General features: G+C 37.7%; 1 pseudogene; it reads left to right on the top strand.

Moving 5' to 3' along the window:
* Positions 1-1,250: 1,250 nt before the first annotated feature.
* Positions 1,251-14,157, top strand: LOC129502735 (methylmalonic aciduria and homocystinuria type D homolog, mitochondrial-like; annotated as a pseudogene).
* The last annotated feature ends 5,983 nt before the right edge of the window (positions 14,158-20,140 follow it).

Genomic DNA, 20,140 nt, shown 5'->3' on the forward strand with positions numbered 1-20,140 from the left:
AATTTCTACATATATGTGAATATATAGTACATAATAATGGAGGGTCCTGTTAATGGTAAAATAATATTTCTATAGCCAGTGTGAGAAGTGTGTGTGTGACACATACATCTGTCTCATTAACAAATAGTTGTGTAATGGCATATATATAGAAAAAAGGTTATTCATGACATCTTAGTTTAGCTCTTTAAAGTTTTATTCTTTATAACTTTGCAGTATTAACATGTTAATAGAGAACAAAATATTTTATGTAAGAACTTGATTTCCTACTGCGTAGATATGATTGAACAGATATACCTTTCTAATCTATAGAGGGTTATTCCTACTGTATGAAAATACGTAAAGATCCCTGGTGACAAAGTCAACAGTTGTGATAACATTATGGCTTCTTTCTCAGTCTAGAAAGATCTTCTAGGGTTGACTGTTTCAGATCATTTCATGAAAATTTTCCAAATTGATAAAATTGTTATGCCATGATTGGCCTTCTGGATCTTCATTAACACAGATTTTATAACAGAAATTATACTTGGCTAAAGCTGACTTAAGTCCAGTTACTTACCATAAAAATAAGTGAAGACTTCTAAGTAGAAAGAACAGTAATGAAAACATATTCTGTTATGTTTTAAATTTAAAATACTTAAAATTTTCAAAGAAGTAGTTGAAGCACAGGACAATGTGGTCTAAAAAGGGTATAATAAGGTGTTCTAGCAGGTCTTGCTGGATGTTAGTTTCAATCTACTCATTTCCTTGAGATTTGATAGTGACATCCTGGACAATATAGCCTTCCATATTAGTTTAGTGGCGACAAATGTCAGCCATTATCTGAAATATAAATGACTAGAATATGGATATTGAAATATCTACTATAGAATTTTGTTAAAAATTGAGGTGAAACAAAGTTCCTGGGAGCCATTTTAAGATGGGCTTACCATGACTGAGAAATTTTGTCCTTTGAGTTGTACAAAATCCATAGGGATTTCAGACAGAAATCCAGCAAAATAGTTGCTATGCTCCATTATTACAGTTTCACTATACTCAATAATGACTCATGTGTTTTTTAACCTTTTGTAAAGAATTGTCTAATATACTATTAAATATGGCCAGGATGACAGTAAGAGTAATGTCTTGGGGGAAAAAAAAGTGTTGCATAAATACCATCCATTTTGAGTCATGTCAGTAATACCTTGTTTATTCAAAAGTCTCTGTTGCCTACCCAATCTATAAATGTTTCAAGACTCTGATCCATGTAAATCATGCATTTTTACTTGCAACACCATCAACTGAAATCAGTTCAAGAATTGATTGAACAACATTTCCACTGCAGTGGCACAGTCAAATCTGATATCTATGCGGGAAGTGGCTCAAGGCTAAAGGGAATCAAGCATCCAGATGTGGAAACCATGGTATTAATGTTCCTAGAGGGACAGTGGAGGTGAGTGTTGAAAGATTACCAATTGCACATCCTCCTTTGTTCCATGGAAGGTGAATGGTTGGGGTGGTTCCGTAATGTGCAGTAGTACAAAGACCAGTAGGGAATGAGGCTTTGCCTCCTCAAACAACAATCAATAAGGAAAAAGTCAGTCTAAATAATTGAAAATTACAGAACTATGGGCCATCCTAGCAAGAAGGTTTGCAGTTAATTTATCGTCTTATATTTTGTTACAAAGAGTGCTGGCAGGAAAACTTGAGACACATAAACCAACATAGCAGTAGTCCATTAAAGCGGTTCATTTAACTGGAGAATTTGTAGAAAAGTATACAAATGGAAAGGTTATGTAAGATATCTCCAAACTATATTTCTTGAAGCAGTTGATGGAGCAAAACAGAAGTTTTAAGTTCCTAAACTCAATCTAGATACAGAGATGTTCTGCAAAGTTACATTTTAGGAACTTAAATTATGGAAAGTTATTTAGCACCAGGACTCTTGGTCACTATTCACTGGTTAAATTCTTAAGTGGAATCACAGCCTAATGAGAGTTTTCTGTTTAGACTTGATTTTAGTCCTTTAGTCTGTTTTAGGTCTGTCATGGAACCTGTAGTCTATTGCTTACCAGGTCTGGTACTGAAAAAAAGTAACATTGTGTCTTTTCATCCCAATGTTGTAGCTGTTCCTTTTTATCAAGATTCCATTCTAGTTAGTAGGTAATGCTATGTTGATAACAACAGATTCTATGAGATACTAGCAGTTAAACTCTGAGCAAGAAATTTTCAATACAGATATAGAATGGGGCCATGCTACCTTGATATCATGGCCCCCTTTACAGTCTAGGACCATAAGCAATGGCAAAACAGGGTCATAAAAATTGTGGATAACTTAAAATATAATGGTATAAATTTGTCAAACTATAAGCTTGTGTATAGAAAAAAGCTCGTTCTTTAACTTTGTCTCTATGTGAGGCCTAGTTTATATTTGATGACAAAACATGGTCTTGGTCAATTTCTTGTCTTAGTCATTCTACAAACGTGGATGTACAAAAAGCAACTTCTATTTTTCTATAGCTTCCTTTAATTCACATTTCAAGTTTCTTTTATACATTTAGGCAGAAAATGTAGCCAATTCTCCTATGTTTTGATTGCATCTTAGTCTTTGTTTTGGGGAAAGTTCCTTGGTTTTCATCTTCTGTCCTTTTGGCATAATGAAATATTTGGTGTTCATCTTGTTCTCTGGTGTCAGCCTCCTTCGAGCTGGCATATATAGAGATGGACTTGATTTCACCTGAGCTTCTGACTATAGTCCATGCTTATTTCCTCAGACTTCTTTTCCGAGTTGTGACCTTGAAATAACTTGGAATCTACTGATCTTGCCCTTTCAAGAAACATATGGAAGGTTTAACTGATTCCCCTCCTCCTCCAAAAGGTACAGAAGATTCTGGGCTTCCCTGGGCCTTCCATTAGCTTGGATGACCTTTTGAGCCATTTTTTTTGCTCTATTGCTGTTATTCCAATATGACACAGGGAACATTTCCCATGGTGTCACCTTCCAGGTTTCCAAAAAAGATATCAGGCACTGATTGGAGTATCCAAATTTTTAAGGAATACGATATGAAACTGTCCATGTTTTACTGTCCATTTCCTTTCCCTTTGGGCATAATCCTGGAGAGTAGAGAAGTACGCAGGCCTACTTTAGAGAGGCATGTACACATAAGCTCTTATTCTCTGGCTTCTTCCTTACTTCTTCTCAACTTTTGGATTCTTCAGTTAAGGATAGGAAAGCTAGCTCTTAACATCACCATTCATTTTTCTCAAATACATAATTTAGGCAGATGTTGCTTTCTTTCATCTCATTGTCTCCTTCAGGATTTTGAAAAATAGTATATTGAAGTAGAAAGGTCATGGATTGATGATTCTGCACCCTGGCTGGAGAAGCTATGACCTTACTTTTGTGAGAAACCGATGCTACCCTAGCTGTTGCCTAAAATGGGGGTACAATCATACTCCAAAAAGAATTACTGAGGTATAATACATATAATGAGTAATGTGAAAATAATATTCCCACACCATATACATTGATAACCAAAAAATTTTAAAATATTTTATTTATTTATTCTTGAGAGACACAGAGAGAAAGAGAGGCAGAAACATAGGCAGAGGGAGAAGCAGGCTCCATGCAGGGAGCCTGATGTGGGACTCGATCCGGGGTCCCCAGGATCAGACCCTGGGCTGAAGGCAGCGCCAAACCGCTGAGCCACCTGGGCTGCCCTAACCAAATGTTTTTAATAAGAGCAAGCATTTGTAATGCTTATATAAACACAATTAGTTATAAATTAATTTGGAAATAATCCCAAAAGTTAATATTTAAACCCTTTCCTAAATATAAGAGTGACAGGAAAACAGAAGTCCCTAAAAGGAAAGTGATTTTGGTGTGATTTACAATCCATTCTCAATGTTGTATACCTAATTAAAAAGTCAAAATCCCAGAACTATACAGTTTTCTGGCAAATCTCCAAAGAGATAATTTGTGAGTCTGCTAGACATAGGGAAGCCATCAAATTTCATCAAGAGATAAAAAAGGCAAAGTTGGTGTTCTTGTGTGAAGTGGCATTTGTTACATAAAGGAATAAAGTACATTATTTGAGGTTAACTGGTAAGCTCTTTGACCAAGCCAGTGGAGAAGAAAAATCAATCTTTGATTTCATTTTCTTTTTTTTTAATTGGAGTTCAATTTGCCAACATATAGCATAACACCCAGTGCTCATCCTGCCAAGTGCCCCTCTCAGTGCCCATCACCCAGTCACCCCAACCCCCCACCCACTTCCCCTTCCTCTACCCCTTTTTCATTTCCCAGAGTTAGGTGTCTCTCATGTTTTGTCACCCTCACTGATATTTTCACTCATTTTCTCTCCTTTCCCTTTATTCCCTTTCACTAATTTTTATATTCTTTGAGAAAGACATTTTTCCTCCTATCTTTCATAAGTCTGCTCACCATTTAATTTTTTAAGATTTTTAGTTTTCCACTATGATTACTGTCCAGAGCAAGAAGCAGCTAGGTTAGAATGGATAATTAATATTTTTCCCTGAAATTAAAATAATTTTTTATGTTATATAGTCCTCTTTTATCAGAAAAGGGAGACAATGAAGATGCCTGGGGATGTCAACCTTCTTTACATGGTCTCATAACTACTTTAAAAACAGGATCACAACTTCTATTTGGAACATATCTTGAAGGGTTTATCTTCCTTAGCTAAAGCTCATTAATATCCTAAATTTCCAATATTATTGCCCTTAATAGAACCATACTACTTCTGTAAGAAGAAATGTAAGCGGCAGTTCTTCATACCTCATAGGCAAAAACTAGAAATCATTATGTGATCAAATAGCCCAGAGATAATTTTAAACTTTGAGTATTATAGTCGTCCTTTTATTGACATGTGTCTGGTCCTCGCTTCTTGTCCTTATTTCCTTTTCTCCTTCTATTTAATAAGTAGACTTAAAAACTCAGATTTTTATCCTTCTGTGTTATGAACACTTAGGTCATTAAGTATTATTCAAAAGTAATTTTTATATGGATGTATGATAGTGGTATGGATATATCATGCTATTTTAAAACTACTTTCTAATGTGTGATTTTGATTGTTTCTATTCTTATAATAAATAGCTCTGTAAAATTACCCTTACATAGTTTAGGATATATTTCTGGATTTGGAACTATGAGGTCAGAGCTGTGAGCATTTTAATTATTTTTTAAATATTTTATTTTATTTTATTTTTTATTTATGATAGTCACAGAGAGAGGGGGGGGGGCAGAGACATAGGCAGAGGGAGAAGCAGGCTCCATTCACCGGGAGCCCAACGTGGGATTCGATCCCGGGTCTCCAGGATCGTGCCCTGGGCCAAAGGCAGGCGCCAAACCACTGCGCCACCCAGGGATCCCTTAATTCATTTTTATACATGTTAGGTTGCTTTCAAGAAACTTTATACAGATTTAAACTTCCATGGGCTATGGTTATTTAAGAGCTGAAGTTCAGTGACTCTATATACTGGCATCTTGCCTCCAAAGAGATGCTTTTATTAGGATTTGGTGGAATAATTTGTAATGAGTCATATGGTACTGATAATTACTGTTCCATTAACCTAAACCTGGAATATTTTAGGAAGGACCTATGTATCATGCAAGGAGAAAAAGATTAATCTTTCTCTGTGTTTCCTTAGAAAATGCAAAAGCACTATTTAAATGAAACCTAATTCTCTTATACATAAACATATATAATCCTAATCTGTACTTTTAGCCTCTTGACATTCCAGAAACTTTCATTTATAGTCACATAGAATATCTGACTATTCTGGGAACTTTTTTTTTTTTCTGTGCTTCTGCTCAGGTTGTTCATAACTCCTGGAATACTTTTACCTAATTGAAGTCCCTCTTGATTATTCAATGCTTAAGTCAAATCCATATTTTAGCAAAGCCTTTGAAAAGATCTTACTTCAATTATTTAGAATCAGCTACTCTTTGCCCCATTATACTTCTGAAATGAACTTTATTTTACTTAATTATTTGATTTTCAAAGTTTTCCACAACTAGATTATAATTTACGAAGTCCTAATGGTGATATTAACAATATTGTCTAGCCAGAGCTCTGCATGTAGTGAATGTTCAGTAAACTTTGAGTTGCACTGAAATGACCTATGATTCTGTCCCTTTAGGTATATGTCAGTTATGCCTCAGGACTTGGAAAATAATTGCACATCATAATATGGTATAGGCCAAGAAGTAAGCTTTACTAGGGAAGGGTTGAGGTCAGTGGTTGAGCCTTTGGCTCAGGTAATTATTTCTGCATCCTGGGATCAAGTCCCACATCGGGCTCCCATAGAGAGAAGGCAGGGCATATGTTTCCCTGATCTTCCCATTGTGCTGTTGAGAGTCATGCAGAAGATGGGGTGCAGTTGCATGGGTATGTATTCTGGTGAACAGACATGCCCCACCGTAGCTTTTGTCCTTTTTTAGGGTCCCAGAACTAACCTGTCCAAGAGATAAAGCACAAGGCTTTCTAGATTTGGGTTCCCAGCTGCTTAGTAAGTCTTCCAGAGATGGCAGCTGCCCAGAACCAGAGGTTTTTAGATCAGTAGGATGTTATGGCTCCTCACCCTGGCAGGAGGGAGACTTTGATCCCTTGAGAAATTGAGTTCAGGTGCAGCCTTTCATCTGATATATGGAGAGAAGCACCTTTTTCTTTTTCAGCATCCAAAAAATGATTTTTATACAGGCTACTCAGACTGGGCTCCCAGGTAGGTCCCTTTCCAACAATTCTGCTTCTTGCTCCATCAACCATTCTCCTTCATGTAGAACACTTTTTGAGACACAGATCAAATCAAATTACAATCTGTTTCTCTTTTATTTCTATGACTTTTTTTTCCCAGCAAACATTTAAGTGCTCTTATGTGTTAGGAGCTATGATAAATGAAGGAGAAATAAAAATATATAATGTAGTTTTTGCCCGTAAAATAGTTAATGTCCAATGGGGTTTTGTTCTGATTAATCCAGGAAGCAGACTAAATTCTATCTTAGTCATAAATTTTTAATATTTTTATTAGTAGCTTATTAGTCAAAATAACATGCAAAATGAAGCCAGTTATGATAGATACGTTGGAAATATAAGTATTCTACTAAACAACACTCACTGGGACTATAATTCATCTTCCTGAAAATTTTGCTCTTTTAAAACAATTTTTTTTTTACATGAAAAGTCCTCTGTTTTAACTTTGAACTCATGCCCTCTACTTGGGGAGCCTCTGTGTAAATTCACAACAGTTATATGCCTGTATAGTCACTTTTGAAATGAATACTACAATCTTGAAGCATATATTTACTCCTAAAATATCCACTTAAGTTTCTCTGGGTTTTGAAGAATTGAAATCACTGAGATGCATAAGGGCAAATATTTACAGTAATAAAAACTTAATATACTAACAAATTCCAGTGATGCTCTTTTACCCTATAATGAAACACATGCTCTCGTGTTCCTGCTGCTTAGCTCCCCGTAAAATGCTGTGGCAGATTGAGGTGTGAGGCTTTCACATCTGCAACCCCTCATATGTCTTGAATGGCTAACCTGAGCCCCACTGCACTCAGGGAGCAAAAATTATTCCTTTCCTTCTGGGCTGCAACAGATTATTCATGGGATGGATTTACTAAAGTAAATGATAGAAAATCACTAAGATACACTTATGAACGAACAAAGCAATAAACATGCATATTCTTATGGTCAGATAGAGAGGGTTAGTTTGCAGCCACACTCAGCGGATTTAGTACTTCTTATACAAGGCACTCCACTTTTGTGACTCACTCTTCTACATCTTCTCTCCTGGGACTAAATGGATTCCCTATTTGGAGACTGTCCCTAAGACTATTTCCCAGCTTAGCTGTATTTTTTAAATGACTTTGAAATATGTAATCCACTGCTCCCATGACTTCCTGTTTCACCCAGTAGGTTTTCTGTAAATATTAGAAGATTAGGACAATATTACTCTGATATTAAGAAAACTTATAGTTGGAGCTTTTATCCAGTGTATTTAAGTTCTTTATAAAAGAATTTATTAATCTTTATAGACTTAATAACCTTTTATTATTTATTTATTTATTTAAATAAATTAATTTTTATTGGTGTTCAATTTACCAACATACAGAATAACACCCAGTGCTCATCCCGTCAAGTGTTCCCCTCAGTGCCCGTCACCCATTCACCCCCACCCCCCGCCCTCCTCCCCTTCCACCACCCCCAGTTCGTTTCCCAGAGTTAGGAGTCTCTCATGTTCTGTCTCCCTTTCTGATATCTCCCACACATTTCTTCTCCCTTCCCTTATATTCCCTTTCACTATTATTCATATTCCCCAAATGAATGAGAACATACACTGTTTGTCCTTCTCCGATTGACTTACTTCACTCTATTTTTATTTATTTTTAAAAATATTTATTGTAAGAGACACAGAGAGGGAGAGAGAGAGAGAGGCGCAGAGACAGGCAGAGGGAGAAGCAGGCTCCATGCAGGGAGCCCAATGCGGGACTCAATGCTGGATCTCCAGGATCAGGCCCTGGGCTGAAGGCAGCGCTGAACCGCTGAGCCACCTGGGCTGCCCACTTAATAACCTTTTAAAAAGAGAGAAATAGGACAACTTTTATTCCTTTTCAGTTTTTTTCTATACTCTTCTGAGATTAAGCCAATATAATAAAAGATGAAGAAAAGTATACTGGTTAACAATTCAATCCCTTTCGGCAAAGTGAAAGGTGTGATGTGGATACAGGAGGAAGAGTTGTCTCATTCAGATCCAGCATGAGCATCAGCTGGGCAGTGTCTGCCAGGCTCATCATGTATTGCAGAGGTTAGTAAAAATCCTATATGGTGGGCACCTGGGTGGTTCAGTGGTTGAGCCTTTGGCTCAGGTCATTATTGCTGCATCCTGGAATCAAGTCCCACATCGGGCTCCCTGTGGGGAGCCTGCTTCTCCCTCTGCCTATGTCTCTGCCTCTCTCGTGAACGAATAAATAAAATCTAAAAAAAAAAAAATCCTGTATGGTCACTGGTGGGCACCTGAGCCCAGCCACAGTGATTCTATCAACTCTTGCAAATCTAGGGCTCTATTTACCAATATGTTGAAAGGGCACAGAATTCAGAGATGAACAAACTGGGCTAGCAAGCTAGGTTAACAACTTGTTTAAGATTACTTATCTGGTTTGAAGTTATTTTAGATCTAGAAGGAGAGTAATGGAAATATTTACATTTAACAGTCTTGGTCAGGTTAACGCCAGTTGAGCATTTATAGTATTTACAGTTCTTCCTTGAAGCATTCAGGAAGTAGAATTATGCTACACTATGATTAAAAACTCTAGTAGAGGCAGGTAAAGGTATAGAGTTCAAATGTGGAAATGATGGACTCCCTGGAAATTTGGCCAAGGTTGTAAGGAGCAACATGAACTAAATTCACTCTTGAAAGTTAGACCCAGAATTTTGCTCATAAAGACAAATTAGGATGAAAACATGAAAATAAAAAGAATTTAAAAACGTAGAAGGTAATTTTTAAAATCTGAATTAATATATGGAAATCCTGGAGTTTAGCATTATGCCTTCAATATTTCTTACTCAACAAATACTAGTTTCATTCGTTCTTTTTCACCCCCACCTTACTCCAGCTAGTGTATCTGTGGGAGGCCAGGATAGGAGGGCATCCTAGGGAAGAGCCCTTTCGGGAAGAACAGGATTACCACATTCAAGCCTGGAGAAAGCACAGCCTGGATGGTCGACAAGTCCTATTTAAAGCATAGGGATGGGAAGCATGTTGCAGTTTGACTGGACTTCTAAGGACCCAAAAGTAATGGATCAGGATGTAAAGTTAAAATGATAGCATAAGGGCAACCTCTGTGGCCCAGTGGTTTAGTGCTGCCTTCAGCCCGGGGTGTGATCCTAGAGACCCAGGATCGAGTCCCACGTCCGGCTCCCTGCATGGAGCCTGCTTCTCCCTCTGCCTGTGTCTCTGCTTCTCTCTCTCTGTGTCTGTCATGAATAAATAAATAAAATCTTCAAAAAAAAAAAAAGATAGCATAAGCCCAGATAATGTTGGATTTGCAGTGCTAACTTAGATAATGATTATCAGGTAATAGTGATAGAAGGAATCCTGAGTCACATAAGGAGTCGGTACCATGTAACTATATGGAAGCAGTGAAGATGTGAAGACTGGCCTGCGTACAATTTAGTAAACCGGGATTATGTTAACGTCAGTGGCAGGAGAAGAACGGATGCAATGTGAAACAGCATCTGAGTTTCGATTGCCTCCTTAGTAGCCTTTTTTCTCCCCCTCTTTTTTTTAAAAAATCATTTTTAAAGAACTCTTACTCATTGTTGGGTAGAATACAGGAAATAATGTTCTTTATGTAAATATTACCTTGGAGGCAAAAATACTTAAAAAATAGGCTGTTGCAAGTTACATAATGACTAGTCTGAAAAAAATGAATTTATTACATAAGAATACATGTACATAAGCATTAGTGGTAAGAAGATTTTAAATTTTTAAGAAAGCTATACAGGGTGAACCTCAGGAGAAAAAAAATTGGAATGGATTGCATTTCAAATGTGGTATAAAAAATGTCATTTTATTCTAGTTAAGCATAAAAGGCCTTTGTTATATTTTGCAAGTCGAAGGCTTCTATTAAAATGTTTTTCGAAATGCCTCAATATATAGATATTATAGAAATAAGTGTGTTTTAAGAATAGGGCTAGATCTGAAAATCCCATGGGTCTTAAATTGTTTTTCAGTATCCATGCTTTTAAGGTTGACTACTCTGGACCTTAATGCCACAGTATTGTTACAGTTATTCATAGCACACATATCTAAGGGGATACCAAAAGCTTCCACAAAATATATTTGGTGGCGAAGTCTTTGTTACTCTTGAGTAGCAGCTCTGTGTGCTGCAGTACTAATGACATTAGAATGACATTAGAATGGCAGGGTTCTAGCCTCTTCTCATCACTTGGCATCCGATGTTGTGGTTTAGGCAATCCCCCACCTCCCTTTTCTCTCCTCTAAGTAACAATAATACCAGCACTTAGATGGTTTTTGTGAGGACCAAAAAATAAAAGTTACTTCTTGCCTTCTGTGAAAATGCTGTTGAGTGCTAAACATACAAAACAAATTAAAGTCCATTTGGCGTACAAGTGGATTGCCCACTTCCAGAACTAAGTTCTGCAGTAAACATACATGGTGAATTCCTTTGCAGAAAAAGCTTTTCGTGCATTTATCAACATCAACGGATGTTATTGTGAGTCTATTATAAAAGGCCTTGATATAAAGGAAGTGTAAGATCATGTGCCATCCTCAGATTTAGAAAGTAGTGGGGGAAAACCTATTTGTTGCAAAATCACATCTTTTTGTCCAAGACAGTACATCCAGATTTCAACTGACATGATGAGAATAAACTAACATTACTGTCACAATCAATTTAATTAATGTATGAAATCCAGAATATAATAAACTTAGGGCCACAGGTACCCGATATTAAACTTGAAAGGAGTCATTTTGACTCTTAAAAATTCACAAAAATCTTTGCATAGACTAGGAAGGCTGGGTGAGAGATGATCTAAACTATAAGTCATTGTTAACACTAGTTTTCAAGCTAATGAATCAAGTGACCTTTTGTTTTCATACCAGGCTTAAGTCTTTTAATCATTTTTATAATGTCAAACAAACTAAATTAACATGTAATTTAAAGAGATAATGCACTCAAATTTATAAGCATGATTAGATTTTGTATCACTCCTACTGAATCAGTTGCTATAACATTATTTGAAATAAAACAATTTTTCTTGCTCTCATAGAATAAAGTAACTGTGCTTTGTAAGTTAAAGGCAAGTGTTAAGACTATGTAAGAAACAGGGAAAATACAAGGATGACAATCTTCAAGGATGATCTTTAGAATCTGTGTATTTCAAAATTATATATATATATATATATATATATATATATATATATGACAGCCTGACAAAAGGTCTGACAAAAGGTCTGAATCTGTGAGTAGCAAACATGTAAGAAAACTACTGGATGCCAGTGGGTGATAAAGATCACCCCAAAGAGCTATAGGTAACAGTGTCTGGTGCTCATATAGACAAAAATTATGCCTGTTCCCACGTGCAAGAAAGGAATGCCTCAACATAAATGAGACCCTCATTAGGAACACAGAGGCCTTGTCCTTGTCTCAGTAGTGAGGGAAAATTAGATCTGGAATGACAACTACATTTAATAGATATTCAAAAGGGTTTTTAACAATTTTTTTTGTTTCTAGTCTGAGTTTTATTTGTTCTTGATTTTATTTTACTTAAAATTTTATATATTTATTTGTTTATTTATTTAAAGATTTTATTTATTTATTTGAGAGTGAGAAGTGAGAGAGCACAGAGGCAGAGGGAGAAACAGGCTCCCCATGAGCATTCCTGCCTGATGCAGGGCTGGATCCTAGGACTGGGGATCATGGCCTGAACCAAAGGCAGATGCTTAACCGACTGAGCAACCCCGGTGCCTGGATGTTCAAAATGTTTTAATGAAAATTGTCTTGCATATTCAATTTGGAAGGTTTTTTTTTTTTAATTAAAAATATTTTAAAAGTCAAAGTCATGGTAACATTGAATTTAGTTCTATAAGACAAAATCTTACACATGATAAAATTATTAGCAAGATAATGAGGCTAATATGACTATATTGTAGTGAGAGATTTAGCTAACGTACGAAGTGCTTCTTTATCAGAAAACAACCGTGATATCTTATTTTCACGTGATACATTTGAACTAGCAGATAACCAATGCCTTATAGCTTGTTTTTTTTTAAGATTTTATTTATTTATTCATGAGAGAGAGAGAGAGAGAGAGAGAGACAGAGACACACAGAGAGAGGCAGAGACACAGGCAGAGGGAGAAGCAGGCTCCACGCAAGGAGCCCGTTGCGGGACTCGATCCCCGGACCCCGGGGTCACGCCCTGGGCTGAAGCCGGCGCTAAACCGCTGAGCCACCCGGGCTGCCCGACTTATGGCTTGTTAAAGTAAGTTCTGAAACTCCATGCTCATAAATACTTCAGAAAAGTCCAGGTTTTAGAAACTAAGCCCGACGGCGGAGGAGCGCGGGGCCGGGACGGACGGTTCCACCGTGTGGGCCTCCCCGAACGCGCCCGTCTGGGGGCCCCGCGCCCGGGGTAGAGCTTCACCGAAGGGACGATCCCTGGCGTCCGCCCTCCCCGCTGGAAAGGGCCACCGTGCTCAGTGCTAGAGCCAGACTGGTTTCCTATCTCCCAGGATTTTGCTCTTTAGTTAAAAAGGTTGTCAGTCCCAAAGCCTTTTCAACTGCAGGATCTTCAGGTTCTGATGAGTCTCATGTGGCCGCTGCACCTCCAGATTGATATATGCTCCCGAACAGTAGGGCCTGATGAAACTGTGAGACCATTTGGACCTCAGGATCAGAGATTCCAGCTTCCTGGGAACATAGGTTTTGATTGTCATCTCAGTGGGACTAATCACAAAAGAAAAGCCAGCTTCATAAAACTTTACCTGATGTTCTAGCAGAACCTTTACCAAGTGAGACACACGAGTTTGTGATGGCACAGTATGTGAATGAATTTCAGGGTAGTAATGCACCCGGTGAACAAGAAATCAGCAGTGCAGAAACTTACTTTGAAAATGCCAAAGTAGAATGTGAGATCCAAATGTGTCCAGAAGAGATTTTGAGTCCCTGTTTCCAGAAGGAGCCACCAACAAACTAATGATTCTCACTATGACACAGAAAACTAAGAATGATATGACTGTTTGGAGCGAAGAGGTAGAAAATGAAAGAGAAATGCTTTTAGAAAAGTTCATTAATGGCGCTAAGGAAATTTGCTATGCTCTTCCTGAAGGCTATTGGGTTGACTTTATTGACCCATCATCTGGTTTGGCATTTTTTGGACCATATACAAACAACACTGTCTTTGAAACAGATGAACGCTATCGACATTTAGGATTCTCTGTGGATGACCTTGGCTGCTGTAAAGTGGTTCGTCATAGGCTCTGGGGTACCCATGTAGGAAGTATCTTCACTAATGCAACACCAGACAGTCATATTATGAAGAAATTAGGTGGAAACCAACAGTAATGTCAATTTATTGGCTGTACTATTGATATGTACCATTTGGGCTGATCTATAAACACTGTCAAAAGCTTCAATTTTTAAAATTTACTTATTTCTGGGTATTTATTTTGACATTTATGAATTTACAGTGCTGGCAAATGGTATGTGATTTTTTAAATCTCAAATGTTTATTCATACTATCATCAAATACATGTTGATCACATCCACATTGTATGGAATGTGGTAATTAACATGTAACCAGGACATGATCTCATATTGTTATTTCTCCCCTTTATTGGAAAAACTTGAGTTTTATTTTTCTCTAAAAATAAATCACACATTTGGTTATGAAAAAAATTAAAAAAATAAAAACTAAGCCTTAATAAAGTGCAGTAATAAGAACATGTTTGAAAGATGTTATGCAGAAATACACCAATTCTAAAGAAGGTAACAATTCCTGGGATGCCTGGATGGCTCAGTGGCTGAGCGTCTACCTTCAGCTTAGATCCTGATCCCGGGACTGAGTCCCACATTGGGGTCCTTGTGGGGAGTCTGCTTCTCCCTCTGCCTGTGTCTCTGCCTCTTTCTCTCTGTGTGTCTCTCATGAATAAATAAATAAAATCTTAAAAAAAGGTAATAATTCCTATGACCACAGAAATAAATAAACCAGTAATTAGTTTCAAGAAGTATTGTTTTATCTCAGAGGAAAATACTAAGTTATAACTAAAGTATTTAAAAAGTAACTTAAAGGAGTAAGTACTAATACTTACCAGTAAGTACTGATACCTTATTTCTGAACACTAAAACTTAAGCTTACATTTTATGCTACTGCTCAATGAGTTGAACATAAGAACAGTTCTCCCTGAGCCATGATTGGCATGAAAACACTGTCAAAGTTCTGTCATGCTTGATTTTTTTTTTTTTAATGTCCGGATACAACCTAGGTTTGATATATGTGCTGCCGAAGTGAGCACTAACTTCAGGTTTGAATATAAAAATCTGTTGCAGTTTGACAACCTTTGAGATAAAAGGTGTATTTACAAAATTTAGACCTATGTAGAGAAATGGCAAATGGTTACTAGTTGTACTCCCAACCAAGTAGTCTGATAGCACAAGTTTGTGAACAGCAGTCATTACTGTGTTTAGTGTTGTTGTTTTGTATATGTTTGCTGTAAGCGACTTTTACAGTAAAAAAAAAAAAGTTTGAAAAATTCCTATCAAACTCTGAGAAGAAACATTGAGCACTCCTGTAGAACATTTGGAATTTGAACACAATTTTAAGTGATAGAAATTGGAATTTCTTAAGCCTCACATGGGGCTATCTTTGCTAAATCTTTACTCCATAATTCTGTTATGAAAGAGTGAAAAGGGGAGGGGTTTTGCCTAAAATTGTATGTAGTATTTTTCTTTTAGGTATAAATACAGACATAGAGTAGTATTGAAAAATCTGCATCAATAAACTTCAAAAATATGAATCAAATTTAATGGATCTGAGATCTTTTCTACACCCATGTGTCCCCAAGAATGAGACATTTAACATTATTTAATATTTGATCCTCATTATTGTGTCATTAGCAGTTTAAAACTTAATTCATAGTGAAAATTAAAGACCATTGAGGAAACAGGAGACCTATGTTCGGATCCATAAATTATATAGCCTACATGAATTGTAATCCATTTCTGACAAGTCTTAAATTGTTCTATTTAGTGGGCAAATGTTGCTCTTATGTGCACATGCCAACAAAAAACTTTTCTAAAGGAGAGAACAAAGGCGAAGTTTAATATTTTAAAAAGCCATTTCTACATTCAAATTGGCAAAGAAGTCAAACTCTCCCTCTTCGCAGATGACATGATACTGTACATAGAAAACCCAAAAGACTCCACCTAAGATTGCTAGAACTCATACAGCAAATCAGCAATGTGGCAGTATGCAAAATCAGTGCATAGAAATCAGTGGGAATTCTGTACACTAACAATGAGACTGAAGAAAGAGAAATTAAGGAGTCAATTCCATTTACGATTGCACTCAAAAGCATAAGATACCTAGGAATAAACCTAACCAAAGAGGTAAAGGATCTATACCCTAAAAACTACAGAACACATCTGAAAGAAATTGAGGAAGACACAAAGAGATGGAAAAATATTCCATGCTCATGGATTGGCAGAATTAATATTGTGAAAATGTCAATGCTACCCAGGGCAATTTACATGTTCAATGCAATCCCTATCAAAATACCATGGACTTTCTTCAGAAAGTTGGAACAAATCATCTTAAGATTTGTGTGGAATCAGAAAAGACCCTGAATAGCCAGGGGAATATTGAAAAAGAAAACCATAGCTGGGGACATCAAAATGCCAGATTTCAAGTTGTACTACAAAGCTGTGATCATCAAGACAGTGTGGTACTGGCACAAAAACAGACACATAGATCAATGCAACAGAATAGAGAACCCAGAAATGTGCCCTCAACTCTATGGTCAACGAATATTCGACAAAGCAGGAAAGACTATCCATTGGAAAAAGGACAGTCTCTTCAATAAATGGTGCTGGGAAAATTGGACAGCCACGTGCAGAAGAATGAAACTAGACCACTCTCTTACACCAGACACAAAGATAAACTCAAAATGGATGAAAGATCTAAATGTGAGACAAGGTATGCTTGGGTGGCTCAGTGGTAGAGCGTCTGCCTTCAGCCCAGGGAGTGATCCTGGAGTCCCAAGATCGAGTCCCACATCAGGTTCCCTGCATGGAGCCTGCTTCTCCCTCAGCCTATGTCTCTGCCTCTCCTCTCTCTGTATCTCTCATGAATAAATAAATAAAATCTTTAAAAAATAAAAAAAAAATAAATGTGAGACAAGAATCCATCAAAATTCTAGAGGAGAACACAGGTAACACCCTTTTTGAACTCGGCCACAACTTCTTACAAGATACATCCATGAAGGCAAGGGAAACAAAAGCAAAAATGAACCATTGGGACTTAATCAGGATAAAAAGCTTCTGCACAGCAAAAGAAACTGTCAACACAACTCAAAGACAACCTACAGAATGGGAGAAGATATTTGCAAATGACATATCAGATAAAGGGCTAGTATTCAAGATCTATAAAGAACTTATTAAACTCAACACCCAAGAAACAAACAATCCAATCATGAAATGGGCAAAAGACACGAAGAGAAATCTCACAGAGGAAGACATAGACATGGCCAACATGCACATGAGAAAATGCTCTGCATCACTTGCCATCAGGGAAATACAAATCAAAACCACAATGAGATACCACCTCACACCAGTGAGAATGGGGAAAATTAACAAGACAGGAAACCACAAATGTTGGAGAGGATGCGGAGAAAAGGGAACCCTCTTGCACTGTTGGTGGGAATGTGAACTGGCGCAGCCCCTCTGGAAAACTGTGTGGAGGTTCCTCAAAGAGTTACAAATAGAGCTGCCCTACGACCCAGCACCAGCAAGCAATTGCACTGATGGGGATTTACTCCAAAGATAAGATGCAGTGAAATGGCAGAACACCTGCACCCCAGTGTTTCTAGCAGCCATGTCCACAATAGCCAAACTGTGGAAGGAGCCTCGGTGTCCATCGAAAGATGAATGGATAAAGAAGATGTGGTCTATGTATACAATGGAATATTACTCAGCCATTAGAAACGACAAATACCCACCATTTGCTTCAACGGTGGAACTGGAGGGTCTTATGCTGAGTGAAGTAAGTCAATCGGGGAAGGATAAACATGGTCTCATCATTTGGGGAATATGAAAAATAGTGAAAGGGTATAAAGGGGAAAGGAAAGAAAATGAGTGGGAAAAATCAGAGAGGGAGACAGAACATGAGAGACTCCTAACTCTGGGAAATGAACAAGGGGTAGTGGAAAGGAAGGTGGGCAGGGGGTTGGGGTGACTGTGTGACAGGCACTGAGGGGGGGCACTTGACAGGATGAGCACTGGGTGATATGCTATGTGTTGGCAAATTGAACTCCAATAAAAAATGTACAAAAAATACAAAACAATAAAGCCATTTCTAAAACCACCCATACTATAGTCAAATGTAGTTTTTACTATGAATCTATGGTTTTATATCTTTGGCACATGAAAGTGGCTGATGGCTGTGATTTAAAATTAGGCTCTGAGGCAAACTTATCAGAGGGTGAATTAAGATTCTTTGTGACACTGGCAGTTAAATTTCCCACGGTGAATGGAAGTTTCCATGTAGTAAGGAGTTCTTTTTTTTTTTTAATTTTTTTTTTATTTATTTATGATAGTCACACACAGAAAGAGAGAGAGAGAGAGAGAGAGAGAGAGAGAGAGAGAGAGAGAGGCAGAGACATAGGCAGAGGGAGAAGCAGGCTCCATGCACCGGGAGCCTGACGTGGGATTCGATCCCGGGTCTCCAGGATCGCGCCCTGGGCCAAAGGCAGGCGCCAAACCGCTGCGCCACCCAGGGATCCCCTAGTAAGGAGTTCTTAATTAAAATGTGTTAAAGGAAAGGCTGTGAAGAGAATATTATAAAATTCATGTCTGAGCATTTCTTCAATGGTATTCCTTATGCAGAAAGTATGTGCAATCTTTTCATAGTTCCCTTCATCTGGCAGACTTCTAGAATGGGAATGTTCTTGTTTTTAAACCTCCTCTAGAGGCAGCCTATGTTGCAGTTTGCTGCTGCTGTTACCTGCTCCTCAGATCCCACCTGGAGCCTTCACTACCACCACCACCTGGAATTTAGGGCATGTACTTCAGTCTCTTACAATACCATTGCTGACATTCTATTTTCCATCATCTCTCTGTAAACACGCAAGTTGTAGAGCAGAACAACTGCTTCCTCTCCGTGCTCTGTGGACCATAGGTCCCCTTCCTGGCTCGCATCACAGGTTTTCTCCTACCTCTTTTTTCCCACAAAGATGTAAAGTGAGAAATGTAACCTGCTACCTTTAAGGGATAGTATGACTGCTCAGCAGGTGAGGTGGGGCAATGTTGGATTCTTTTGAATCCTGAGATACTTTTACGACCCTAGAAATCACACTGTACTCTCAAAAAGAATGAAAGGCCCCCTCATTACAGGCGTTCACTGCTGACTCATAGACACAAGTGATGAATTAGAGTCAAGCTAGAAATTCTAAATAGGATAACGCCATTATTGGGAAGTTGTCACAAAATAGCCGGTTCTGCTCTTTGAGGTACCAGTAGGGAACCAAGTAGAAGGCATAAGCAAAACTTAGGAATAATAAGCAAATAGTTGAAGGAAAGAGGAAAGGGGATCTAGAAGGAGGACATTCTGTGCAGTGAGGACTACTGATCAAAGACTACTTCTTGATTTCTCTTCCTGATGAAATAGTGTCTCTGGCTTAGGATTTATTTGTTTTTTATGTATTTATTTTTATTTTATTTTTTTTAGCCTTTGGTTTTAAATTTAGCATGTAAACATGTAAACTTTTTTAAATTGATTTTAAGAGGGGATGGGGGGAGGGAGAGAGAGAATCTCTAACAGACTCCCCATTGAGCACAGAGCCAGTAGCTCCCCTAAGATCATGACCTAAGCCAAAATTAAGAGTTGGAAGTTCAACTAACTGAGCCACCTCGGTACTCCTAGCATATAACTTCTAAAAAATATGCTAAAAGTAGCCTTCCCACGCCACCCCTCCCCCCGAGTCCCACCCTGACATCTCCTAAAGGGTGATGAGGTGTTACCGATACTGGCATTAAGTTCTTCTTGCAGAGTAAAATAAAGGACAGCATCTACATCCTTTGAAGAGAAAATTAGTCCTGACCTTAACTTCAGGAGCATTAATTCAGATGACAAATCTGCCAAGAAATAAATAGCATGAAGGAGAATCATTAAAAAAAAATGGCTTAGCCACTTTTTAGGATTGCAGTTTTATATGAGACAAATGTTACTAAATAAAAGATGTTCTTTAATATAAGAGGTGCTTTGGCATTACATGTTTACCCATATGTAGTTATTATAAGGCAAATACCTTGCATCACAAATATGAAATTAAGATAGGAGTGTAGTTATTAATACGAGTGAGCTAAGATCTTTTTTTTTTTTTTTTTGTGAGCTAGG

Source organism: Nyctereutes procyonoides, unplaced genomic scaffold (assembly GCF_905146905.1).
Source record: "Nyctereutes procyonoides isolate TBG_1078 unplaced genomic scaffold, NYPRO_anot_genome, whole genome shotgun sequence".
Taxonomy (NCBI): domain Eukaryota; kingdom Metazoa; phylum Chordata; class Mammalia; order Carnivora; family Canidae; genus Nyctereutes; species Nyctereutes procyonoides.